The following is a 12,684-nucleotide window of genomic DNA, read 5'->3' on the forward strand; positions in this document are numbered from 1 at the left end:
CATTTCAGCCGTGATCTCTGTGAATGGCGGAACAGGCTCAAGGGGCTGAATTGCCTCCTCCTGTTCCTATTTAAAGAGACTATAATATAAAGGGGCATCCTCTGGTGCTGTTAGCTGACTCTTCTGAGTCCCAAGATTGGCCTTGATAACGTAAAAACAAAGGTTGTCTCATGTTGACATTGTCCCCTCCGGCCTCTTTCCCCCCGCCCCGCCCCCGGCCTTTCGGAAACTTCAGCTCATCCAGTGCTCACTGCCCCGTGTCCGAACTCTCACCCAGTCCCGTTCACCCATCACCCCCTGTGCTCACTGCCCCGTGTCCTAACTCTCACCCAGTCCCGTTCACCCATCACCCCCTGTGCTCACTGCCCCGTGTCCTAACTCACACCCAGTCCCGTTCACCCATCACCCCCTGTGCTCACTGCCCCGTGTCCTAACTCGCACCCAGTCCCGTTCACCCATCACCCCCTGTGCTCACTGCCCCGTGTCCTAACTCTCACCCAGTCCCGTTCACCCATCACCCCCTGTGCTCACTGCCCCGTGTCCTAACTCTCACCCAGTCCCGTTCACCCATCACCCCCTGTGCTCACTGCCCCGTGTCCTAACTCTCACCCAGTCCCGTTCACCCATCACCCCCTGTGCTCACTGCCCCGTGTCCTAACTCTCACCCAGTCCCGTTCACCCATCACCCCCTGTGCTCACTGCCCCGTGTCCTAACTCACACCCAGTCCCGTTCACCCATCACCCCCTGTGCTCACTGCCCCGTGTCCTAACTCACACCCAGTCCCGTTCACCCATCACCCCCTGTGCTCACTGCCCCGTGTCCTAACTCTCACCCAGTCCCGTTCACCCATCACCCCCTGTGCTCACTGCCCCGTGTCCTAACTCACACCCAGTCCCGTTCACCCATCACCCCCTGTGCTCACTGCCCCGTGTCCTAACTCTCACCCAGTCCCACTCACCCATCACCCCCTGTGCTCACTGCCCCGTGTCCTAACTCACACCCAGTCCCGTTCACCCATCACCCCCTGTGCTCACTGCCCCGTGTCCTAACTCGCACCCAGTCCCGTTCACCCATCACCCCCCCGTGCTCACTGCCCCGTGTCCTAACTCACACCAAGTCCCGTTCACCCATCACGCCCTGTGCTCACTGCCCCGTGTCCTAACTCACACCCAGTCCCGTTCACCCATCACCCCCTGTGTTCACTGCCCCGTGTCCTAACGCACACCCAGTCCCGTTCACCCATCACCCCCTGTGCTCACTGCCCCGTGTCCTAACTCACACCCAGTCCCGTTCACCCATCACCCCCTGTGCTCACTGCCCCGTGTCCTAACTCTCACCCAGTCCCGTTCACCCATCACCCCCTGTGCTCACTGCCCCGTGTCCTAACTCACACCCAGTCCCGTTCACCCATCACCCCCTGTGCTTACTGCCCCGTGTCCTAACTCTCACCCAGTCCCACTCACCCATCACCCCCTGTGCTCACTGCCCCGTGTCCTAACTCACACCCAGTCCCGTTCACCCATCACCCCCTGTGCTCACTGCCCCGTGTCCTAACTCGCACCCAGTCCCGTTCACCCATCACCCCCCCGTGCTCACTGCCCCGTGTCCTAACTCACACCAAGTCCCGTTCACCCATCACGCCCTGTGCTCACTGCCCCGTGTCCTAACTCACACCCAGTCCCGTTCACCCATCACCCCCTGTGTTCACTGCCCCGTGTCCTAACGCACACCCAGTCCCGTTCACCCATCACCCCCTGTGCTCACTGCCCCGGGTCCTAACTCACACCGAGTCCCGTTCACCCATCACCCCCTGTGCTCACTGCCCCGGGTCCTAACTCACCCCCAGTCCCGTTCACCCATCACCCCGTGCTCACTGCCCCGTGTCCTAACTCGCACCCAGTCCCGTTCACCCATCACCCCCTGTGCTCACTGCCCCGGGTCCTAACTCACCCCCAGTCCCGTTCACCCATCACCCCCTGTGCTCACTGCCCCGTGTCCTAACTCACACCCAGTCCCGTTCACCCATCACCCCCTGTGCTCACTGCCCCGTGTCCTAACTCACACCCAGTCCCGTTCACCCATCACCCCCTGTGCTCACTGCCCCGTGTCCTAACTCACATCCAGTCCCGCTCACCCATCACCCCCTGTGCTCACTGCCCCGGGTCCTAACTCGCACCCAGTCCCGTTCACCCATCACCCCCCTGTGCTCACTGCCCCGTGTCCTAACTCACACCCAGTCCCGTTCACCCATCACCCTGTGCTCACTGCCCCGTGTCCTAACTCACACCCAGTCCCGTTCACCCATCGCCCCCTGTGCTCACTGCCCCGTGTCCTAACTCGCACCCAGTCCCGTTCACCCATCGCCCCCTGTGCTCACTGCCCCGGGTCCTAACTCACACCCAGTCCCGTTCACCCATCACCCCCTGTGCTCACTGCCCCGTGTCCTAACTCACACCCAGTCCCGTTCGCCCATCACCCCCTGTGCTCACTGCCCCGTGTCCTAACTCACACCCAGTCCCGTTCACCCATCACCCCCTGTGCTCACTGCCCCATGTCCTAACTCGCACCCAGTCCCGTTCACCCATCACCCCCTGTGCTAACTGCCCCGTGTCCTAACTCGCACCCAGTCCCGTTCACCCATCACCCCCCTGTGCTCACTGCCCCGTGTCCTAACTCACACCCAGTCCCGTTCACCCATCACCCCCTGTGCTCACTGCCCCGTGTCCTAATTCACACCGAGTCCCGTTCACCCATCACCCCCTGTGCTCACTGCCCCGTGTCCGAACTCACACCCAGTCCCGTTCACCCATCACCCCCTGTGCTCACTGCCCCGTGTCCTAACTCACATCCAGTCCCGTTCACCCATCGCCCCCTGTGCTCACTGCCCCGTGTCCTAACTCACACCCAGTCCCGTTCACCCATCGCCCCCTGTGCTCACTGCCCCGTGTCCTAACTCACACCCAGTCCCGTTCACCCATCACCCCCTGTGCTCACTGCCCCGTGTCCTAACTCACACCCAGTCCCGTTCACCCATCACCCCCTGTGCTCACTGCCCCGTGTCCTAACTCACACCCAGTCCTGTTCACCCATCACCCACTGTGCTCACTGCCCCGTGTCCTAACTCACACCCAGTCCCGTTCACCCATCACCCCCTGTGCTCACTGCCCCGTGTCCTAACTCATACCCAGTCCCGTTCACCCATCACCCCGTGCTTACTGCCCCGTGTCCTAATTCACACCGAGTCCCGTTCACCCATCACCCCCTGTGCTCACTGCCCCGTGTCCTAACTCACACCCAGTCCCGTTCACCCATCACCCCCTGTGCTCACTGCCCCGTGTCCGAACTCACACCCAGTCCCGTTCACCCATCGCCCCCTGTGCTCACTGCCCCGTGTCCTAACTCGCACCCAGTCCCGTTCACCCATCGCCCCCTGTGCTCACTGCCCCGTGTCCTAACTCGCACCCAGTCCCGTTCACCCATCGCCCCCTGTGCTCACTGCCCCGTGTCCTAACTCACACCGAGTCCCGTTCACCCATCACCCCCTGTGCTCACTGCCCCGTGTCCTAACTCACACCCAGTCCCGTTCACCCATCACCCCCTGTGCTCACTGCCCCGTGTCCTAACTCACACCCAGTCCCGTTCACCCATCACCCACTGTGCTCACTGCCCCGTGTCCTAACTCACACCCAGTCCCGTTCACCCATCACCCCCTGTGCTCACTGCCCCGTGTCCTAACTCGCACCGAGTCCCGTTCACCCATCACCCCCTGTGCTCACTGCCCCGTGTCCTAACTCGCACCCAGTCCCGTTCACCCATCACACCCTGTGCTCACTGCCCCGTGTCCTAACTCGCACCCAGTCCCGTTCACCCATCACCCCCTGTGCTCACTGCCCCGTGTCCTAACTCACACCCAGTCCCGTTCACCCATCACCCCCTGTGCTCACTGCCCCGTGTCCTAACTCACACCCAGTCCCGTTCACCCATCACCCCCTGGGCTTGCTGAGCTACACTGGCTCCTGGTCCGGCAACACCTCGATTTAAAATAAATTCTCACCCTCGTGTTCAAATCCTTTTGTGTCCTCTCACCCTCCCTATCTCTGTAACCTCATCCAGCCCTAAGACCGTCTCCCCACCACCTCAAACACTCCGTGCCTCTGACCCTGGCCTCTGCTTCTCTGCTGACACCCCGCACACCCTGCTGTTGGCGGCCGTGCCCTCAGCCGCTTGGACCCCACACTGTGGAATTCTCTCCCTGAACCATTCACACAGCCACCTCCCTCTGCTCCTTCAAACCCACCAAGCTCTTGGTCACCCTCCCTCCTTTGGATTGACATCCATTTGTTTTGGATTCTGACTCTGACGCAGTGTGGGGGATTTTTCAGTGTTAAAGCTGCTCTGTAAATGCGAGCTGTTCTACGGTGGGTCTAGTACAGACTGCTGACACGCTGGTCAATGTACGGGGCGGGGGTGGCAGTGGTGGTCAGAGTTCACAAGTCTTCATTTCAGCACTTGTTCTGGTGGCTTAGCACCAATTATAAAACTTCAGCTTCGTTTGTTATTTTCATCTATAAACACCTTGAACAAAATGTACCCTGCGTAGACTTCACTTTCAAGTTCAGACACAAAGTGGTCATTGGAAGAGAGAGCTTAAATGTTCATACGGCAACAGTTTGGGGAGGGGGCGGGAGGGGAATCTAGCTTTTTAAATATGTATTTAGAATGTGGTTTTTGGGGAGTTACTTTGTACAAAGCCCGGATGGTTTAAGCGAAAGGCCTGTGTTCAGGCATGGGTCTGTGGGACAGCTGGTCACCCAGTGCAGGGGATGCTTTCTCCACTAAAACATTCAATGGGAACTCAGTCAATTAACAGGCAGAAGTTTACAGAAGGAAAAAGATCACCAGTGTTCATCCCAAAATGGCATTTTTTCCATTGCTGTAAATATGTTTTCCTCTCCGCTCCCCTCTCCTCCTGAAGGCACGGGCTCAGGGTTGAGTTCCACAGGCGCCAGTTAAAAGAAAGAAAGACTCGCGTTTCTCCAGCGCCTTTCACCACCTCAGGACGGCCCAAAGCGCTTTACAGCCAATGAAGTACTTTTTGAAGTGTAGTCACTGTTGTAATGTAGGAAACGCGGCAGCCAATTTCCGCACAGCAAGCTCCCACAAACAGCAATGCGATAATGACCGGATAATCTGTTTTCGTGATGTTGATTGAGGGATAAATATTGGGCCAGGACACCAGTGAGAACTCCCCCTGCTCTTATTCGAAATAGTGTCATGGGATCTTTTACATCCACGTGAGAGAGCAGACGGGGCCTCGGTTTAACATCTCAACCAAAAGACGGCACCTCCGACAGTGCAGCACTCCCTCAGTACTGCCCCTCCGACTGAGCGGCGCTCCCTCAGTACTGCCCCTCCGACAGTGCAGCACTCCCTCAGTACTGCCCCTCCGACAGTGCGGAGCTCCCTCAGTACTGCCCCTCCGACAGTGCGGAGCTCCCTCAGTACTGCCCCTCCGACAGTGCGGAGCTCCCTCAGTACTGCCCCTCCGACAGTGCAGCACTCCCTCAGTACTGCCCCTCCGACAGTGCGGAGCTCCCTCAGTACTGCCCCTCCGACAGTGCGGAGCTCCCTCAGTACTGCCCCTCCGACAGTGCGGCGCTCCCTCAGTACTGCCCCTCCGACAGTGCGGCGCTCCCTCAGTACTGCCCCTCCGACAGTGCGGCGCTCCCTCAGTACTGCCCCTCCGACAGTGCGGAGCTCCCTCAGTACTGCCCCTCTGACAGTGCAGCGCTCCCTCAGTACTGCCCCTCCGACAGTGCGGAGCTCCCTCAGTACTGCCCCTCCGACAGTGCGGAGCTCCCTCAGTACTGACCCTCTGACAGTGCGGCAGTTGCCCTGATTTTGGTGCATCTGAGGGCCTTGCTGGGCCACCTCAGAGGGCAGTAAAGAGTCAACCACATTACTGTGGGACTGGAGTCACCTATAGGCCCTGCCCGGGTCAGGACGGCAGGTTTCCTTCACAAAAGGACATCAGTGAACCAGTTGGGCTTTTACGACACTCCGACAGCTTCATGGTCACTTTTACTGAGACCAGATTTTTATTTCCAGATTTATTAAACTGAATTCAAATTGTCAAACTGCCCTGGGAGGGGTTTGAACTCGCGTTCCCTGTATTATTAGTCCAGGCCCCTGGGTTACTGGTCCGGTAACATGACCATGACATGACCTGCTCAGCTGACTGCTGCAGTCAATTGGCCTCCTGCCCCCCACAGTGCAGCCCCGCTACACCCAAGAACTCAAAGAACATCCCACTGCATTGCCTGGCAGTGGCTGGCTGTCTCTGTACATCTGCTCCGAATCGCCGGTCAGCCCTGCAACCTCCTGGGATCAGATTCCACGGGCGGTCTTTTGGAATTGGGTGTTCGAGCAGTGGAATCCACAGGTGGTGGTGTGAAGCCACTCTTGTGGCATTGGAATTCTGTCTCCCTTTCCTGTTTCCTCGCCCTAGCATCGGGAGCAGGGGCACACTGCCAGAATGGTTCCAGAGATGAGGCACTTCAGTTACGTGGAGAACCTGGGGGGGGGTTATGCTCCTTAGAGCAGATTAAGGGGAGATTTGATCGAGGCGTTCAAAATCATGAATGGTTTTGATCGAGTAAATAATGAAAAAGCCGGGGATGGGGATGAGAATTTCTTTACGCAGCAAGTTGTTGTGATCTGGAACGCGCTGCCTGAAAGGGCGGTGGAAGCAGATTCAATAACTTTCAAAAGGGAATTGGATAAATACTGGAAGGGCGAAAATATGCAGGGCTGTGGGGAAAGAGCCAGGGAGTGGGACTAATCGGAGAGCTCTTTCCTACATTACAACAATGACTCCACTTCACAAAGTACTCCATTGGCTGTAAAGCACTTTGAGACGTCCTGAGGCTGTGAAAGGCGCCGTAGAAACGCGAGTCGTTCTTTCTCTCTTGTTCGTTCCTCCTTTCTATCGTTCTTTCCAAGAGCCGGCACAGGCACGATGGGCCAAATGGCCTCCTGTGCTGCATCATTCTGTGATTCTACTGGGCGTTACGCAGAAGTAAATCAGCCCCCTGCCAAGCTCGCACTCTCGCACTCCCCCATGGATGATGTAGCAGCAGGTCTGTGGAACTGTCCCACAGTAACAGTCGGCACCTTCAGGAGAGGCGGGGAGAACGTTGGGCGCATCAGCAAGCCTCCCAGTTTTAACCGCATGGATCGCTCTCTGCTCTCTCCATTCTATTTCAACATCCTTTTCATCCTTGCGGTGCTCAATGGACCACTTCCCCTTGCTGAGGGAGATCCGGACAGTTGCAGCGAGTATTGCAGCATCCTTTTCTAGGCCAGTTTGACCCTGTTTCCATTGGGTGGTGTTCTGGCACGTTGTGGCCCGTGGACACGAGGGGATTCCAAGGTCAGCCGAGCTCGGTCACTGCTGCGATCAGCGCCTCGAGTTCTGCAGTTTGTGTGATTCTGCACTTCTCTGTATTTGTCGAGTTAGTACCAAATTCTTTTCTGTTGCTGCCTTCTCCCTTCACAGCACTGTGTTCCTTCGGATACTTGTCACGGCCTTCTGCACCTTAGGGGAGCTGGCTCCCCAGGAGTTTATATCTTTGCAAAGGATCCCTAGGAGTGTGTCAGTATTTACAGGGGGTCCCCGGGAGTGTGTCAGTATTTACAGGGGATCCCCGGGAGTGTGTGTATTTACTGGGGGTCCCCGGGAGTGTGTCAGTATTTACTGGGGGTCCCCAGGAGTGTGTCAGTATTTACTGGGGGTCCCCGGGAGTGTGTCAGTATTTACAGGGTGTCCCTGGGAGTGTGTCAGTATTTACAGGGTGTCCCCGGGAGTGTGTCAGTATTTACAGGGTGTCCCCGGGAGTGTCAGTATTTACAGGGGTCCCCGGGAGTGTGTCAGTATTTACAGGGGGTTCCCGGGATTGTGTCAGTATTTATAGGGTGTCCCCTGGAGTGTGTCAGTGTTTACGGGGGGTCCCCGGGAGTGTGTCAGTATTTACAGGGTGTCCCCGGGAGTGTGTCAGTATTTACAGGGTGTCCCCGGGAGTGTGTCAGTATTTACAGGGTGTCCCCGGGAGTGTCAGTATTTACAGGGGTCCCCGGGAGTGTGTCAGTATTTACAGGGGGTTCCCGGGATTGTGTCAGTATTTATAGGGTGTCCCCTGGAGTGTGTCAGTGTTTACGGGGGGTCCCCGGGAGTGTGTCAGTATTTACAGGGGGTCCCCGGGTGGTGTCAGTATTTACAGGGGGTCCCCGGGAGTGGGTCAGTATTTACAGGGGCTCCCCGGGAGTGCGTCAGTATTTACAGGGGCTCCCCGGGAGTGTGTCAGTATTTACAGGGGCTCCCCGGGAGTGTGTCAGTATTTACAGGGGGTCCCCGGGAGTGTGTCAGTATTTACAGGGGGTCCCTGGGAGTGTGTCAGTATTTACAGGGGTCCCCGGGAGTGTGTCAGTATTTACAGGGGGTCCCCGGGTGGTGTCAGTATTTACAGGGGGTCCCCGGGTGGTGTCAGTATTTACAGGGGGTCCCCGGGAGTGTGTCAGTATTTACAGGGAGTCCCCGGGAGTGTGTCAGTATTTACAGGGGGTCCCCGGGTGGTGTCAGTATTTACAGGGGGTCCCCGGGAGTGTGTCAGTATTTACAGGGGGTCCCCGGGTGGTGTCAGTATTTACAGGGGGTCCCCGGGAGTGTGTCAGTATTTACAGGGGGTCCCCGGGAGTGTGTCAGTATTTACAGGGGGTCCCCGGGTGGTGTCAGTATTTACAGGGTGTCCCCGGGAGTGTGTCAGTATTTACAGGGGGTCCCCGGGTGGTGTCAGTATTTACAGGGGGTCCCCGGGAGTGTGTCAGTATTTACAGGGAGTCCCCGGGAGTGTGTCAGTATTTACAGGGGGTCCCCGGGAGGGTGTCAGTATTTACAGGGGGTCCCCGGGAGTGTGTCAGTATTTACAGGGGGTCCCCGGGTGGTGTCAGTATTTACAGGGGGTCCCCGGGAGTGGGTCAGTATTTACAGGGGCTCCCCGGGAGTGTGTCAGTATTTACAGGGGGGTCCCCGGGAGTGTCACTATTTACAGGGGGGCCCCGGGAGTGTGTCAGTATTTACAGGGGGGTCCCCGGGAGTGTCAGTATTTACAGGGGGTCCCCGGGAGTGTGTCAGTATTTACAGGGGGGCCCCGGGAGTGTGTCAGTATTTACAGGGGGGTCCCCGGGAGTGTCAGTATTTACAGGGGGTCCCCGGGAGTGTGTCAGTATTTACAGGGGTTCCCCGGGAGTGTGTCAGTATTTACAGGGGGGTCCCCGGGAGTGTGTCAGTATTTACAGGGGGTCCCCGGGAGTGTGTCAGTATTTACAGGGGGTCCCCGGGTGGTGTCAGTATTTACAGGGGGTCCCCGGGAGTGTGTCAGTATTTACAGGGGGTCCCCGGGAGTGTGTCAGTATTTACAGGGGGTCCCCGGGTGGTGTCAGTATTTACAGGGTGTCCCCGGGAGTGTGTCAGTATTTACAGGGGGTCCCCGGGTGGTGTCAGTATTTACAGGGGGTCCCCGGGAGTGTGTCAGTATTTACAGGGAGTCCCCGGGAGTGTGTCAGTATTTACAGGGGGTCCCCGGGAGGGTGTCAGTATTTACAGGGGGTCCCCGGGAGTGTGTCAGTATTTACAGGGGGTCCCCGGGTGGTGTCAGTATTTACAGGGGGTCCCCGGGAGTGGGTCAGTATTTACAGGGGCTCCCCGGGAGTGTGTCAGTATTTACAGGGGGGTCCCCGGGAGTGTCACTATTTACAGGGGGGCCCCGGGAGTGTGTCAGTATTTACAGGGGGGTCCCCGGGAGTGTCAGTATTTACAGGGGGTCCCCGGGAGTGTGTCAGTATTTACAGGGGGGCCCCGGGAGTGTGTCAGTATTTACAGGGGGGTCCCCGGGAGTGTCAGTATTTACAGGGGGTCCCCGGGAGTGTGTCAGTATTTACAGGGGTTCCCCGGGAGTGTGTCAGTATTTACAGGGGGGTCCCCGGGAGTGTGTCAGTATTTACAGGGGGTCCCCGGGAGTGTGTCAGTATTTACAGGGGGTCCCCGGGAGTGTGACATTATTTACAGGGGGTCCCCGGGAGCGTGTCAGTATTTACAGGGGGTCCCCGGGAGTGTTTCAGTATTTACAGGGTGTAAGGGGTCGTTTTAACGAGCTTATGGTGTGCTAAATCAGTTTTGATTTTCGCACTACTCGTGAGCGGTTTCGAAGCGCTCCCCCCTCACGGTTCTAGACACTGGGCTTATTGCCAGACAACCTTTGTGTGTTGGCCCAACTCGTGACTTGGAAGACAAATGGTCAGATGAGACAGATTGAGTTTTAAATCAAAACGATCTTTATTTTTGAAAGAGAATGTACACAGAGAAAAATGGCAAGAATAAATGTAGACGAAAAATAACGTTTCTCACAGAGGACTAAATTATACACTGAGAAAAATAACTTTAAAGCATATAAACAGTTCTAAAATGGCGATAAGCTAAAAGCGGGGGTGAGGGAAGCGCACGGACACATCGAGGGATAAATCACACTCCTGACTTACAAATACCCTTAACGTTACAAACCCTCCCGTTACTGAATATACCTCAATTATGTCAGTTAGGTAGAGTTGGGCCTTTATGCTCACCAGAATTTCAAAACCCTTCTGGACCTTGTTACGTCTGGAATTTCCGATCTTCCTTATGGGACCGGCTCCTGGACTCGCTCTCCTGTACAAACTTTGGAAGTCCTCCGAAATCCTCGAGCCGTTTTCTGTTCCGCACGGTCCTCGAACTCCTGATGGTAACTGGACTTGGACTTCACGGTGTGAACCGTCTCCGGAGGAGTCTTCTTTACTCTGGTCGAATCTTAGACTGACTTGCTGACGATTTACCTGAACGGTTATACTCTTTTCTGGCCCTAATCTTGGCGCCAAATCAACCGTTTTCCTTTGTTAAGGTTGCTTTAACAAAAGCAAGCACATTAATTTTAACTGCTCGCAAATCGAACTAATGGGAATCCGATTAGTGTCCCTTCGTTTGTGTGTGCTCAGCAGTTTCTGAGATCGGTTACCGCTTTGCCATAATGGGAATCCCTTTAGTGTCCCTCCGTTTGTGTGTGCTCAGTGGTTTATGAGATCGGTTACCGCTCTGCCAGCGATTAGCGCACCTCCAGGTGCTAATAGTTTTGTTTACTGCTGTAACCACATTACAATATCAAAAACAGTAAGGTTCTGGATTCTTCTAATCGATGATGACTCAGACTGCTGTTAGGTACTGTGTGTGTGTCCTTTTGAACTGGGCCATGAGAACTGCCACCTCCATTCTGTGTTCTCACAATGTGGCCACTTCAGGGGCCCTACCCGTATACTGTATTTCATGGATTTTTGCAAATCCTACAAGGGGGTCCCGGGAGTGTGTCAGTATTTACAGGGGGTCCCGGGAGTGTGTCAGTATTTACAGGGGGTCCCCGGGAGTGTGTCAGTATTTCCGGGATCCCCTGCACTAGATGTTATCCTGCGTGTGGTAGCCAGCATTGGCTGCTTTTTCCACGGGTGCAGGTTGTTTGGGCCGGACCGATCTGTTTTGCTGTAATTTAAAACTCCTGCAGAGTATCCTTCTGGAATGAGGCGTTTGTGTTGTGACTGGGAGCAGAAAGATGCTGGCCCCTCGCCAGCCTGTAGTTACACGTCATGATAAGCCAGTTATATCATGCAGGGGACCGCTCTCTGCAGCTAAAGAGAATGGGGAAAAAATCTGGTATCGGTCATGCGCCCGGCGACCATGGAATTCATTTTTAGCGCCCCAAGAGGGAGGTGGTGCGCTAATTCTTCTTAGAGCGCTAACCCCGAATATCCGGTGGTGCGCTCGGCACTGGGCTGCGTAACGCTGCCACATGGAAGGGCCCTTCCCCTCATTAAAGGGGAGGGCCCAAGCCCACAACCTTGCGGGGCCCTACCTGGACCAGCGGGGAGCCGTGCCAGAGGGAGCGCCGGGCTGCCGGATCATGGCACGGACCCGACGTTTAAAGACGCAACGGGCCGTGACAAGTAAGTCAGCCCATCCCCCCCCCCCCCCCCCACCTTCCATCTCCCCTTTACTTAGCGCCCCGCGAGCCTCCTGTCGCTCCGCTTCTGCCCCCTGAATCGGCCGCTGTCATCGCCCGGCGCAGATTCAGGGGGCGCAGCGCACGGTGATGACATCGTCATCCCCTGCGCAGCGGAGCGCCACCGGTTATCGCTGCCGCTAAACTCCTGCTAAATTTAGCGGGTGTTAATGGCGCCGCGCCCGGAGGCATTAATGAGAGGCGTTAAGGTACCCAACCTCTAGCCCATAGTCATATAATAAACAGGGGGATTTAAACAATCTGCAAATGTAGGAAATTAAAAACAAAATGCTGGAAATGCACAGCAGCTGCAACAGATCATAGAATGATACAGGAGTCGGCCATTCGGCCCCTCGAGCCTGCTCTGCCATTCAATAAGATCATGGCTGATCTTCGACCTCATCTCCACTTTCCTGCACTGTCCCCATATCCCTTGATTCCCTTAATATTCAAAAACCTATCGACCTTTGTCTTGAATATACTCAATGACTGAGCCTCCACAGCCCTCTGGGGTAGAGAATTCCAAAGATTCACCACCCTCTGAGTGAA

At 56.3% G+C, this 12,684-nt stretch overlaps 1 protein-coding gene across 9 annotated transcripts in view; it reads left to right on the forward strand.

The window, feature by feature from the left end:
• Positions 1–12,684, forward strand: part of stim1b (stromal interaction molecule 1b) — a 215,647-nt gene that overhangs the window by 21,470 nt on the left and 181,493 nt on the right. The gene's annotated exons all lie outside the window — the stretch shown is intronic.

Source organism: Somniosus microcephalus, chromosome 10, assembly GCF_052327205.1.
Source record: "Somniosus microcephalus isolate GS21.2 chromosome 10, FLI_Smic_1.0, whole genome shotgun sequence".
NCBI classification, from domain to species: domain Eukaryota; kingdom Metazoa; phylum Chordata; class Chondrichthyes; order Squaliformes; family Somniosidae; genus Somniosus; species Somniosus microcephalus.